The sequence below is a fragment of the Triturus cristatus genome, chromosome 3_2 (genome assembly GCF_964204655.1).
Source record: "Triturus cristatus chromosome 3_2, aTriCri1.1, whole genome shotgun sequence".
NCBI lineage: Eukaryota > Metazoa > Chordata > Amphibia > Caudata > Salamandridae > Triturus > Triturus cristatus.
In genome coordinates, this window is record NC_140584.1 from 1,052,764,300 (window position 1) to 1,052,778,308 (window position 14,009).

Below are 14,009 nucleotides of genomic sequence, written 5' to 3' on the forward strand. Positions count from 1 at the left end.
TAGGATCCTCGGATCCCTCCCAGTAGTCCCCATCATCCGACTCCTGGTGTAGAGGAGAAAGTAACGGAGCCGGGCGGTAGACAAAATGTGTCTCTAGCGGCGTCGATCTCGGCGTCCATCGACGCCGGACCGGCGCCGGGCCCGGAGCGGGACTGAACTGGGGCACGACGTTGAGCGGAGTCGACGTCGGCGTCGGGGGTGGTACCGGTGTCGACGCCGGCGGAGGAGGCGTGACGAGGTCGACCGGCGTCGACGGGGACTCGAGAACGGGTCCCTCGGGCGCTTCAAGCGTCGAGGCCGGAGCCGTCAACGGCGCCGGAGCCACCGGCAGGCAAGGCAGCCCAGTCGGGTCCGCGGGGCCCGAAGGTGCACCAGCGGGCGCCGACGGCGGAGCCAGGTTCCTCATGGCCGAGAGGAAGGCACTGACTTCCGCCGGCGTCGCGTCAGTCCCAGGGACCGGAGGGTATGTGGACGTGCGCGGCGCCTGCGGCTCCGCCGGAGCCGCGGGAGTGGAACCACCCTGACCCTCGGCCGAGTCGCGCGACCGGCGAGGGGAGTTCGAAGAGCGATGTCGCCTCTTGGACTTCTTGGAATGCTTCGACTTACCCGAAGACTTGGATCCCGACGACCGATGGTGACGTCGGCTGCGGCTCCGCGACCGATCCTTGGACCTCCTCCTGGACCGGGATCGAGCGACGCGCGGAACCGAGTGGCGGATCTCGAGAAGCTTACGGGACCGCTCCCGTCTAGCCTTCGAGGTCAGGGCCTTGCAGTCGGAACACGACTCCGCGTCGTGGTCGAGGCCCAAGCAGTACAGGCACCGGCGGTGATGGTCCGTAACCGACATCAGGCGGTTACAGTCAGCACAGGCTTTCAAACCAGGCATCCTACCGGCACCGGAGTCGATTGACAGGATCAAAATGGATCGAAAAAGTTAGTCAAAAATTGACTAAAGGGGTAGCTCTCCCGGATCTGCGCTTACTGGCGCGGAAAAAAGAAGAACTGACGTCAGCGCGCGAGGGCGGCGTCTAAGTACTCCGACGACGTCATTCCGGCGCACGACGCCGACGACGGACGCGGAGCCGCAGACGACGCCTAGCGACGCGCAAGGGGTATTGCTGACGAAAAATCTTCCGGATCCAGTCTGACGCCTGGGGATATTCTAAGGTGAGGAATCTAACTAACGTGTTTCTTTCAGATAATACAATTTGAGCCAACATTTAAACCAGCATTCATAAACTGATAAATCGAATAACTTAATAGCACCGAATGCTCTCTCCTGCAGCGTTCGTAGTTTAACCATATCATGCAACAATGATAAATCTAGGGTAACAAAAGAATCTACTGCATTCTTGCACAATACAATTATAATTATTGTGGCTTACGTATTGCTAGCTACTTTAGTTAAATTTACATCTACTAGAAATAGGCCAAAAGCACAAGTTCCCTAAATCAATAAAACAGTTTTAAGAATCATGAAGGTTGTAAGGCACAGATAACTTCCTGGAGGAATAAAAGTCGCTGAAATAAAGAGGCCTAGTATAAAACAAATATATTGAAATCTCTTGGAGAAACAAATAAATATATTTTACAGCAACCAATTCTTTATTGGGTTTTACCATTTGTAAAAACGTAAGTGCGGGCCTACTCTAGTAAAACCATAATTGTTAAGCAGACATCCAAGATACCTCAATTGTTTTCCTCTTCGACTACCAGATCTCATAAAACACTTTCTTGACCGACTGCCCATCACTTTGGGTAATGCTACAGGGACCTGTAAATAAGTTGGGTCCACCAAGTTTAGCACATGAATTTGTTACACTGTTCAATCAAGGGATCTTTAGGTGACCATCCATTTTAAGACAGTGATTATTCATTATTTCCTTTTTCCTGTCTTTAGCGCGCACACACATTAACTCTACAAAATCGGAATAGGTGCATTGGGTAGTCAGTAGAGCTGAGAAACACAGGGGAGTAATTACCTCTTCATGTTCCTAAGCTCTGCATAGTTGATGGAAAAAAGAAACATGCAGACCCCTTCTGCGTCAACGCACCACAAAGACGGGGGTTACAATACAGTCCCAGTTCTCAAATCACATCAACCATGACCATAAGCTTTCAGTATGGAAGTCCTTCTAGACTGTTGGCTACAAGAGGCTACTGCTGCAGAACCCTGAAAGTTTAACCTTTTAAGGCTCCAAGCTCCTGGTTGGAAGCGTGCCCGAGAGGATTCTGAAAGAAGGTGCGAAGAATAAAAGGGCTGGGGTGATAATGAGTGGACATTTAAGGAAGAAGCAGGAAATATGGACAGATCGACCAGCATAGAATTACTTACAGTAAAGGTAGTGCAGGACTATCTTCTGCACTACCTTTGGGATTAGTGGATTCGGAGGAAAGGCATAAAGAAAACCCAGGGGGCAAGAAAGAGACACAGCATCTATGGCCTAAGCATTCAGAGTTGGAAGTAAGGGAATTTTGAGTTGTAAAAGATCAAGCCATGGTTGACCAAATCTCTCAACAGATGGACTGAAAGAGTGCTACTGATGAATGAGGTGATATGCAGGCCCTTTCTCAGAAGATATACTGCTTGAAGAGATGGGAGATTTTCTCCTGCCCAATGACATGGATCTAACCAGATACTTTCAGACTCCTGGATCCTCCCTGGTGATGAACATAGGATCCGACCACTTGATTGTCTGTCTTTAGCAGTGCAGGCTTACCTTCCAAAGATGATAGTTGACATGCTTACATTCCCCCCCAAGACCACTAGAAACTTGAAGGACCGAACACTCTTCTTGCACCTAAACCACAAAAGCTAAATAGGAACTTGGACGGGGCCATTACCTTATATATTCACTCTCATTCTTACACGGCTGTAACAGTGCACACCGAACCTATTGTATTTACATTGGTGGTCCTACCTCGAAAGAAATCCTCCATACAGGACCAACTGTTTGGCCTGCGTAGGTCAGCACATATTGTACCGTGCTTAATGAGCAAACCAGTAATAAAAGAGACCACTATCCAGTGACACAACCATTCCCCAGGTTATCCTCCATTCATGAGACCCCAGCATCCGCATTTAGAGTCGAAACCTCGTCGACATCTAAACGAGAAAGACCTTAGTCCAGTGCAAATGAAAACATGGTGTATTTACCTTTTGTGTCTCATCATTTAAAGACGTACTGGCTGTGTACCAAGAAAAGCCAATTTAGTGTTCATACTCGGCCAAATGGTCACGGTCTGGTTCTGTTTTTTTCACTTGGGGTGTTTTTCTAAATCTTTCCACCACTCACCTCATTATATATGTAATGAGAATCGTTTTTTTTCATGCATTTCTAAATAAAACTTTGGTTCGGCTGAATCAAATTATATAAAGAAAGGATGGAATACTGGTGGTCAGAATATTATTCGACCTTGTAAAAAGATAAACTCTTTACAGAATATATTTCCGCTCTATTATAAAACTCAATCTATACAAATTAAGTCTGCACAGAAGTCTGTGTAATCACATTGTGTTTGAAAATGAGTTTTAAGTGAACCTGTGCTTAGTTTATTAGTCATTTTCCTTCCGCCACTGCTTCCTGGAGTAATTTCTGGGATGCGTCATTAAACAGAGGAGTGTAGAAGAGGAAAGAGTTGTGCCTCTGACAGACTCCATGTATCTAGCAAGATACACCCGCTTTAACTTGGGTTGATCAAACAATTCCCACTTTGAACAGTTTCAAAGGCAACAAAGTATTGAGTCCTGCTGAATTTCTGCATTACCACTACCAAGCTGAAATCTGGCATGCGCTTGTTAACACGAGCCATCCGTTTAGGATGCCCTCACTAAAATGATCAAAACATGGCAACCCAATCATCTGCATCAGCTGGAGAGCAAAAGCAGGAGCACCACCCAAGACAGACAAGAAGGTTAGGATCAGGATCCAATTTAAGAACGTGTTTTCAGTTTTACTGTAAAATGGGTTCATGCTCAAGACTGATTTCTATACAATGAACAAGATCAACTGGTAGCATCCAGGGTGATCTTTGTAGATGGATGGCGATGTTTGCCACCTACAAAAGATCCCAGAATCACTGTGTTATACAAGGGGCATATGCTTTTGGTGTAGGCCTTTGGCTAATGTGTAGGTTTACATTTAATCTCCATCAGATGTATTTCATGTTATCATTTAATACAACTTTAAATAACCTTTGGTTGTAAAGTACAAGTTTCATTACTCTGATGGGTGCATTTTATACCTGCTCATATAGCGAGGAACAATAAGGCTTACAGTGTGTGCTTTACAAGTCAAAAATAAATAACGAGGACCTGCATGTAGCTTTTACTGCAAAAGTCACAAGTAAGAGAAATCTCCGTATTTGGATGGGCCAACAAAGGGTGCTGTGAAAACAGATTTGAATAATCGTGCTCCAATATTTTCTGGGCCCAAAGGGTTTCTAGAAATGGCCACCTACTGAGGAGAAAAATCCAGGTCTCGTCAGAGTGTTAAGTAACCCTAAAGAAGTGTGAGGATTTTGAAAAGAGAAACTAGCTAAGAATATTAGGTCAGCTAATTCGGTTCTGCAGGACTTCTGGAAAGGGCAGATCTGCATATGAGCACTATAGTTCAATAATACTGTGTTTAAAGGACTTGCTGAATGAGGTATTAATAGGTAAGAATGACTGTCCTGTTAAGAATGGCTTTGCAAATTTTATCTCAAGACTATGCCTTTTTCAGTGGCTCTTCAATGACATCGATGTAATTCTTTAAGAACTCAAAGGGGACACCTCTGTGTCGTCTCCTGTTTCCACCTACTCTCTTTTCAAATGCACACTTTCCTCTGTTCTTGGTCAGCGTCATCCATTCCCAACCTTTGGTGACGGAGAATAATAATCTCCAAAGGACAAAGGTTCAAATGAATCCTTCTGTAAGGAGCTGAAAAATATCGAGACACAAACGTCATCTTTGTGATCGAATTAAATTAAATGCTGAAAAACATGAATTTAATTGTGCATTATAAACGGACTCGATGCCTTTCAAAAGTAACCTCTGTAAAGCATGTCGGTCGACAGGCTCATCAAATTAATAATCTGAAATTTAGATGAAGCTGTAACTACGAGTTGCCGCCTTCAATTGCAAGGAAAGATCAAACTGGCAGAATGTAAACAGTGCTTGTATGTTTAACAGTCATATTTGCAGGGCAAATGTTTGAACAACTCTCCAATTTAGTTTTAACAAATATAAATCCATTAGTAACTCCTGTCCTACAACTAAGCAGTGCTATATGCAGCAGACGCAATTTGTGAACCACATATATTCCACAGCAGAATAGGGAGAACGTATGCTAGAGAAACCTAGCAAAACGGTAAATACTGGAGGTCGATTGAAGACCAATCTTGCAAGAAGCATTAACAGTAGGTGATGGACGAAAGAGGCATACGGTGGAACCACAACTTGACAGCCTAGGTATACGACAATACCAACGAAAAAACGTAGGGTCCCTGTACCTATTCATTTCTCTACAAATTAAGCACTGCACAAATCCTTACTCTAATTATATGGAGGGACTTGCAAATGTAGTGGCCCACTTATCTTATCAGCAGTAGATGACTTAATGTGCTGACTAGCATTCTTGGAATAAGTCAAACAAAAAGTAAGGTATATTTCCGATGTAAAGAGACAAAAACGTTATCACACAGCTTTTTGGCACAAGCTCCCACCAAAGAGCTATACTTTAATCAATAGGGGTGTTTAAGTATCGTGCCTTTCATTATTTATGGTTGTTGGAGTAGGTTTTTAAGAGGATTCTCGCCCTCTTCACCCTCCTTCAAAAGCGGATGTTAGTAAATATCTTGCTAGATCAATGTCGAGATTCTATTTGTCATTTCCATGGTGATGACTCGACTTGTACTGAGAAATCCGTGCAACAGGGAAACAACAACCCTCTTTTGGAATTCTATCATAACAATCTTGTGTTGTTCTCATTCAAATTGTAATGACACATTCCAGAATGCGTCTACCAGCTCATAATCGATACTCTCTTATGTTTGTAACCATGTGCAAACACTGAAATAAACTAATTTTATATTACATCTGAACTTCCTTCTAGGATCTTAACTTTGTGATATTCCAGAATACCTACTATATGTGAGCTCTGACTACATATCAGAAAATATTGTGATAAACACATGTGAAAATTATTTTGAGAATAAAAATGGCAAAATAGGTCTGATTTTTAGGTCTCGCCTAGCGTTGCAGCGCGAATGCGCTGCCATTGCTTTGCTTCGTGGAAGCTCCGCCCACTCTCTGCCCATTGGCCTTTGTCTTAAATGCTGCCTTCCGATTCGTTTGAGGCTGGTTAGTCCCTTCTCATTCATCATTTGAATCCTTCCACGGCTATTGGCCCCTTTACTCCTAAAACTATTTTCTTCCCTATCTCCCCACCCCACCACCCCCTCCCTCAGTCTGTGACTTCTCACCCTCCCCAGACCCCCCCCCCCCCCCCCCACTCCCGTTTGTGTTTTCTTGCCTGCCGGCACTTCAGTTTTCATCTTTATTATTGCCACCTTGAAATATGAGAGTTCAAGATGCGTGCTGTACAAAAGCTTCTTGTGTTTAATGAACTAGATTTTAATCTTATTCTAAATATAATAAGACTCTAGGCAACATTCGGGGTATGCATGGCAACTGACACCTCTTAGTTCACAAATGGCATTGTTGGCAGGCGGGAGGGGCGGCAGTGTTTTAACTTATGCTATAAACGAGCACTTGTAATACCTTCCTCTCAATTCAGAGCAATAATCTAGTGTACTGAGGTGACGTGCTAAAGAAATGCACTTTTTTGAATTCTGAAGAGACATTATCGCACATTTACATCATGTTTACTGTATAATTAATACGCCGATCCTTTTCACGGCTCACCCACTGGCTCGTATATGCTTGGCTCGTCTCCGGCTGGCTCTACCTGCTAATTAATATATTGGCACGCGCACCTCTAACAAAGAGATGAATGGATACATGACAGTGAGCCCGGTAGATGGTAGAGAAATAGACTAGTGCAGGCAAACAGACAAACTCAGTCTCCATTGCCTCAGGTCAGAATCATCACTTTCAAAAACCTGGAAATCTGCCAGCAACTCCCGCATGCCCTAACCTCATCCCCCCTCACCTATTCTTAGCAGAAGCGGCAGATTCTGAGCTGTGCCCTGCTGGTGCAGAGGAGCACGGCAGAGTCTGTAGAAGCGCTGGGATCCCTAGCCTCTTCAGGCGGGCACCTAAGCCTTCTGGGTGCCTTCACACTCAGGATAAATGAATACATTTTGTTCTGTGCTTAAGTCGCCCCTCTGAGCACTGTCTGGTAGAAGAAGCTCTGTGTTAATAAACACATTCGGAGAGGTGGTTGTGTACAAACAAACAACAGCCACAATACCGTACGTTTTGAACGTGTAGTTAAATACCTGCTCATAGAGTACCTCATTGGCTGATCATTCCATGGCACTACCAAAATTACATTTGGACACATTTGCTCAACTGTAAAACACTCCCTTCAATGGGTCATTTAACAACTCGGGGATTTGGGGTTAGGTAACCTACTTTGGATGCTGTGTAAAAGAGTAAATTCAAAATGAATGCAATGAAACTAAGCAACCAGTACGGTCTAAAACACTGTGAAAACTGACACGCATTTTGGCATTTTGTTTAGTTAATGTCGATTTTCTCATAGATGCGAGTAAAGTACTCTTAATATCTTAATGAAATCTGCACACTTAACTAATAGCACCGGGCGACCTTTGACAACTAGGCAATGAATACATTTTCATGTACCCCTGAAGCCCCACTGCCCCGCCCCCTTGACAAACTTCATTGCCTCCCAGTGTTTGGGGGATAACCAAGATGTAGGAGAGTGAGTCAAATAGTATAGAAAATGAAAGAGAAGCCGGGATTCCGATTCACATGCTCGGATCCCGATCGCGTTGGTTAGTCTGTAAGCACTACTTTTATTAATGAGCTTCGCATTAGTAAAGCACCACGGTGTGCATGTGTGGAGACACATCAATTGCAAAGTCCTCACTGCCCCCCTGGTCGCACATTACATTCAAAAGAATCACTGCGAAACAGACATGTCTTGCCAAGTCATAGACCAACCTATACTCCCGATCAGGGGCGGGAATATGAAAGGACTACTCAATATATGCGAATGCAAATGGATGACTATCTGCGACTCTGTCCACACAGGCCTGTACACCATAGATGAGTGGAATAGTACTATTGCCCTCTAAACCGCTCCTTCCACTCCACACTAGCAGACCTCAGTGTTTTTTCCATCACTCATCCCCCCCCGTCCTCTCCTCCCACCTTCAATCAGTGACTTTCTTGTTTCCCTCTACTGCCCCCCCCGCATTTTCATACTGATATCCCTGTTTTTCATGATTTGGTGACAGTACTTCTATGTGATAGCTCAACCATTGTTTACATACTTCGGCAGTAAAAACCTTGCCCTTTCGATCCACTGTGCCCTTGTGGCTATTTGCAGAAACAGCTTCACATGGTTTTTTCCCCCCTTCCCTTCAACCTCTGTCCCATTGACTGAGTCTTGCTATCTGTACTTGTCCATGAACTGGTTATAATTGTCATGTTCGTTTTTTCAAAAAATGATTGTGATTTCACCATATGCAATGATTGTAACTGCCACATATGCAGTCTAGTTCTCCTCTCCCTTTCCGTTCCCCACCCTGCTCCCATCCCCTCACAAGCGCCTCCACCTATCACAGGGCTTCAATTCTTCTGGTCATCGGCACACGATCACATGACCGGCTACCTCGGCGTATCTCCTTATTACACCGCTGTGCGCGCTCTGCTCATTCACCTGCCCTCATTCGCAGAGGGAAGTCGCCAGCTCTGGCACTCCCTCACGTTCGGATTCACTCGTGAACTACAAGTAAGTCATTGCCCTGCGCTCTCCTCATGCCTCCCCTAGGCATCCCTACCCCTTCCTCAACCCCCTTTTTGTATTCTCCTTCCTTCCCCAGCTCTTCCCCCGCCATGTCCGCTTTGCGGTCCCACCTGGACAGACCTATTCGTTGCCCGCCCCCGACACTTGCTGAATTTCCGGCTATCACTCGGCTTTCCTACACGCATCCTTGGCGTGCTCCCACAGGTAATCACGGAACCTTCACCCTTCCCTCGTCATCCTCCCTCAGCTCCCCTTGACCGCCTTGGCCTCACCGCCTTCCGGATTGCTGACCGACTTTTCTCCCCTTTTGCCTCCAGCACCCCCGCTCGACACCAACTCGCGGTGCCTCAACTACGGATTGATTTCTCGCCCTTCAGATTGCTTGACGCTCCATTTCCAATTGGCACCCACCACAAAACGCGCCCCGGCACGGTTCTTCAGGTAATTTTTTACCTACCTACGCGCTTTCTTTTCTGGTGCACACTCCTTGTTATCTACACTCACGCCCTCCTCCTCTCTCTAGGACATCACATCTGGAGTCCTTAACTTGCTGAATAACTTTCCGACTAATCACCACACGGGACCGTTTCAAGGTAGTCATTCCTGCCACTCTCTCTACGGCCATCCCTCGTTCCTTCCCTGCGCTAACCATCCACTGCACCCCTCCCTATTGTTTTCCCTTTCCTTTAAACCCCCAATGTCTCCCACTTCACCGACACTCACCCATTGTTGATCTGCATGCGATACACCTCCCCCTTCCTCCTGCCTAATGCCCCTCCCTTTCTCCCACTTGTGCAGCACCGCTTAAAACTAACAAGCCGGTCCTGAAGATGATCCTGATTTATAGGATTGAAACGTCTTCGACCGCTCAGCGCAAATAATAGCGCATTATATGCTGTGGTTCCCTCAAACGATTGCCTTAAATTTCAAATGTATCTAAATACTACCAGAACCACCACTATTCACTGTATATATTAAGTCACCAATCTCACTCTGCGACGTTTTCCGCTGAATACACTTTGTCACTTGCGTCGCCACTTGTTGTGTCACCTACACAATTAGCACCAAGTTCAATTTCGGGTTGTTTTTATGCTATTTCTTGCTTACAGTGCTGATAAAACTGTACTCAATTATGCTTTAAATATACGATGCCTAGTGCACCTTCCAATCAAAAAACAATTGTTCCCAAGAGTCTCTCTTCTTCCTTGCTGCAATGTATTTGACATGCTTGTCTTACTTGAATTACACCAGTTGAGATATTGTTGTTATTTCTTGCGTACCGACCCACTTCTCAACGTGGTATTTGGGTTAACTCCGGTTGCTTTTTACACGTCACAGAAGTAGGCATCAGCAGAACCGGCATCAGACCACATCAGTGATCGCAACAAACTGATTGCTGTCAGCGAAAAGAGGGTACGTGGCTCGAGGGCAGTGTTGCTGTTAGTGAAAAGTGGCAGGGAATAAATTCAGTGGAGACACTGTGGCCCAGTGGGAGTCAGAAAAAGAGAGACGTTGAGGATGGGGATTCCGGAGCCTCCAGTCTAAAGATGTCAGGTGCTGCACAAGCCGGGTTCTGGGATGGTTTTAAGGCAACCAGAAAATTCGAGCTCTCTCACAAGGAAGTAGAAGTGTGGAAGAAGATGAGCTACACGCCAATGCCTGGGACGCTGGACAAGGCAAGGCCCATTAACCCCTTACTAAAAAGCAAAGAGCACAGGAAAGCCACTGATCCACCCGAGGTCAAGCAGCAGAAACCCTACACCCTTCTGACAAAAGATAATCTAGAAGACTACCTAGCAGAACTAAAAGCCAGCTTTGACAAGACCCTAATGTAAGGATTATCCTCCTTGCAAGCTGACATGGGTAGAGATATTCCGCAGATGAAGACAAATATGCAATCCTTGAACCAATAACTGGAGGCTGAGAGCGTCTGGAGTTAAGGGACATCTCAGAATAGCTCATTAACTCTACAAAAGCACCAATGGGAAGACACACACATTTACTGCTGTAAACATGTAAAGATTTAAAAAAATAGAACCCAAAGGATAGCATCTGGGTTTGCAACTTGAAGGGCAGGGAGGCTGAAAACATCTATAAGTGCCTCACTAATATTTTTCAAGGTATTTTGAGACCAAATAAAGAGATGGCAACTGGAATAGTGAGCGTGCACAGGGGTTTAACTCCTGTGAACCTGGAGGGAGGCTGAAAGATAGTGGTTAAAAATGTCAAACTAAAAGCACAGATACTATCCCAGGCTAGGAAGGTATCCACGAATTATGAAGAGATTATGAAAAGAGTCATGTACAGATATTCCAAGTTATCTCCTAAAACACTCTGCACCACAGGCGAGAGCACAAGCTCTGAACTCGGTAGCTCAAGAGGCAGCTATGGTACAAGTGGACCTTCCAGAAGGATCCAGAACATGGTCTGTACAAGCTGAATAAAGGGCAATGAAAAAAAATGTTGAACTGAAAGACACAGAGAGCTCTCACTGGACTGGTAGGTGCAGAACCCAGAGTGGGTACTTCCCTCTATACACCAAAGGGACAGTTTTGAAAGACACAGTCATTAGGAAATGTAGAAGGATTATGTTACTTACCCTATAAGCATTTAGTGTTGTATATGCTGTGCATAGGACTGTGGTCTAGTGTTGGGCTCAGATGATTGTAAGTTGTTTTTGTATGAAGAATGTTTGAGTCATGAGGATGTTCAGCTCCTCCTCTTGGTGATTGTGGTCTCCATTGTTAGATTGTTTATCTGGAATACGGGTGAGACTGGAGGTAGAGTAGGAAATAGTAATGTGAGAGAAAAGAAAGGAGGGAGGGAGGGAGATAAAGGAGGAGACGGGAAGGAGAAAGGAAGAAGACGGAGAAAAAAGGAGGGAGCGAAAGGAAGGAGAAAGCAGGAAGGAAAAGGGAGAAAGGAAGGAAAAGGGAGAAAGGAAGGAAAAGGGAGAAAGGAAGGAAAAGGGAGAAAGGAAGGAAAAGGGAGAAAGGAAGGAAAAGGGAAGGAGAAAGAAGGGGAGAGAGAAAGTAAGGAAGGAGAAGACGACACGAGCCCGTCCAGCCACTGAATCAAGACATGGAAAGAAGACCTGTAATTCTATAGATTGGTTAATATAGAAGGGAGAGACTACTTTGGGGAGACATTTTGGGTTAATTGAGAGTACAACTTTGTCTCTATGAAGTTAGAAGAAGGGTTCTTCTAGGGTTAGTGCTTGGATCTCAATGACACGTTTTAGTGAAGTGATGGCTATTAGAAATTCTACTTTCCAGTAGGAGTACTGCAGTTGGCATTAATGTAGTGGCTCAAATGGAGGGCCCAAGAGCCTTGTTAGCACAATGTTTAAATTCCACGTTGGGGCTGGTGGGAGTTTGAGGACTTACTCTTGTAAGTCCTTCCATGAAAACTTTAATGATTGATAGTTTGAATAGAGGGATGTGTTGTCTATTTTGTGAATATGCTGCATTAGCAGCAAGGTGTAGACATATTGAAGTGTACGCTAACCCTGATGTTTGAAGATGCAAGAGATAACAGAAAATAGTTTGTACACTTACCTGTAAAGGGTTCACTTTTTCCTTATGGTAACATTTTCCAGTTGTAGGTTTTGATGGAGCAAGGACTCGTGTAAAAGAGACTTGCTAGGATGCGATTCTCTCATATAACTTGAAACATGGTATTAATTATGTTTTGTGTAAACTAATATGCACCACATTTCATATTCTAGCCAGAATGACGCTTGCATATGTGTTATACTAACAAGTAACTCGAGTGAAACTTAAGATGGCTGCCGACGCGGGAAACTATACTGCGCATGCGTTAACTACATCTACGTAGTATGACGATCAGTTGCTTGGAGGGAATTTTCTGCAGCTGCGCAATTGCATCTAAAATGGCCGCTTGGAAGCTCACATGCTAAGCATCTGCGTTGCTGAAACTAAAACATGCTATTTACTAAATGCTAATGCGGAGAGAGCTATTATAAGTAAATGGGATAAGAGTAGAAATAGGTGGTATTCAGTGAAATCATTTTACTTTGATTTTAATATGTTTCTTTTTGACCTCTCTATTAGTTGATATTTGGGCCTCTGTGCGATGCTAAAGCCAATACTTCATGTGACTCCTCACGTAGGCGCAGAAACAAAAAAACAGAAGCCATGATGCGGTCATTGAAACCTGTCCAAATCCAACTTGTAACATGTCCAGGGAACCTGATGGACATCCGCAGTGCTGAATGGAAGTGAACGCTAAATGAATACATTGTTGTTGATACAAATGTGAATACGGGTGGGAAATAAAGCTTGGGAAAATACATTAATGGGCGGGAATATCAAGCAAAGAACAAAAGAAAATTATTAAACTTAACATGGTGTGATGATCATCCCCCTTGCCTGTCCAATCATAATTAGGAGTTTCATAAAGTCGAAACATTAAGGGGTGGTACATGCCATTAGGAAAGTACAATTGAGGTAGTTTAGTTAGTTCGTTAATGCAGATTGCTCATGTTGCTGAGATGCTGAGAGACTGGGATGCTGTCCAAGAGCTGAACAAATGCTGAAGAAGAATCGAATTGCAGAACTTGGATCCTAAACTTAATCAGAATTAGAAGAAGATTGCGGACGAATCGAGGAGGGAAATTAGGCAAATAATTAAAAGAAAGTCGTGGAAGAATCGAAGAGGAAGATAGTGTCAGAGAGGTACGACGCAGGCATCAGATCTAGAAGAGGTCATCTATCCTGTAACCTGTCCTGAAGCTATGTCACCTGATCTGTCCCAGGGGGCCTTCCCAGCTTCTTGGCCAAGTGGTTGGTTTCCACACCATACTAGGTAACTATATTTCTGTGTAGTATGTCATTGTACTGCTCTCTTTCTTCTCTCCTCTCCAGGTACTGTCATTGTTGGTAATATTGTTTAAATAGATGATTGACCCAATTGATTAAATTGTCTTTCTTCCTTGGAGAAACGGAGTTCTTACTGTATATGGATTTGCTTGCGTGAAATTAACCAGATAAACGTTTAAAACTTTCGAGTCTGTGATTATTTCAAACCAGAAAGAAATTAGATATGTC

General features: G+C 44.4%; 1 protein-coding gene across 1 annotated transcript in view; it reads right to left on the reverse strand.

The window, feature by feature from the left end:
* The window catches only part of TMEM248 (transmembrane protein 248), a 167,669-nt gene that overhangs the window by 54,793 nt on the left and 98,867 nt on the right, over positions 1-14,009 (reverse strand). The window lies entirely within an intron of this gene.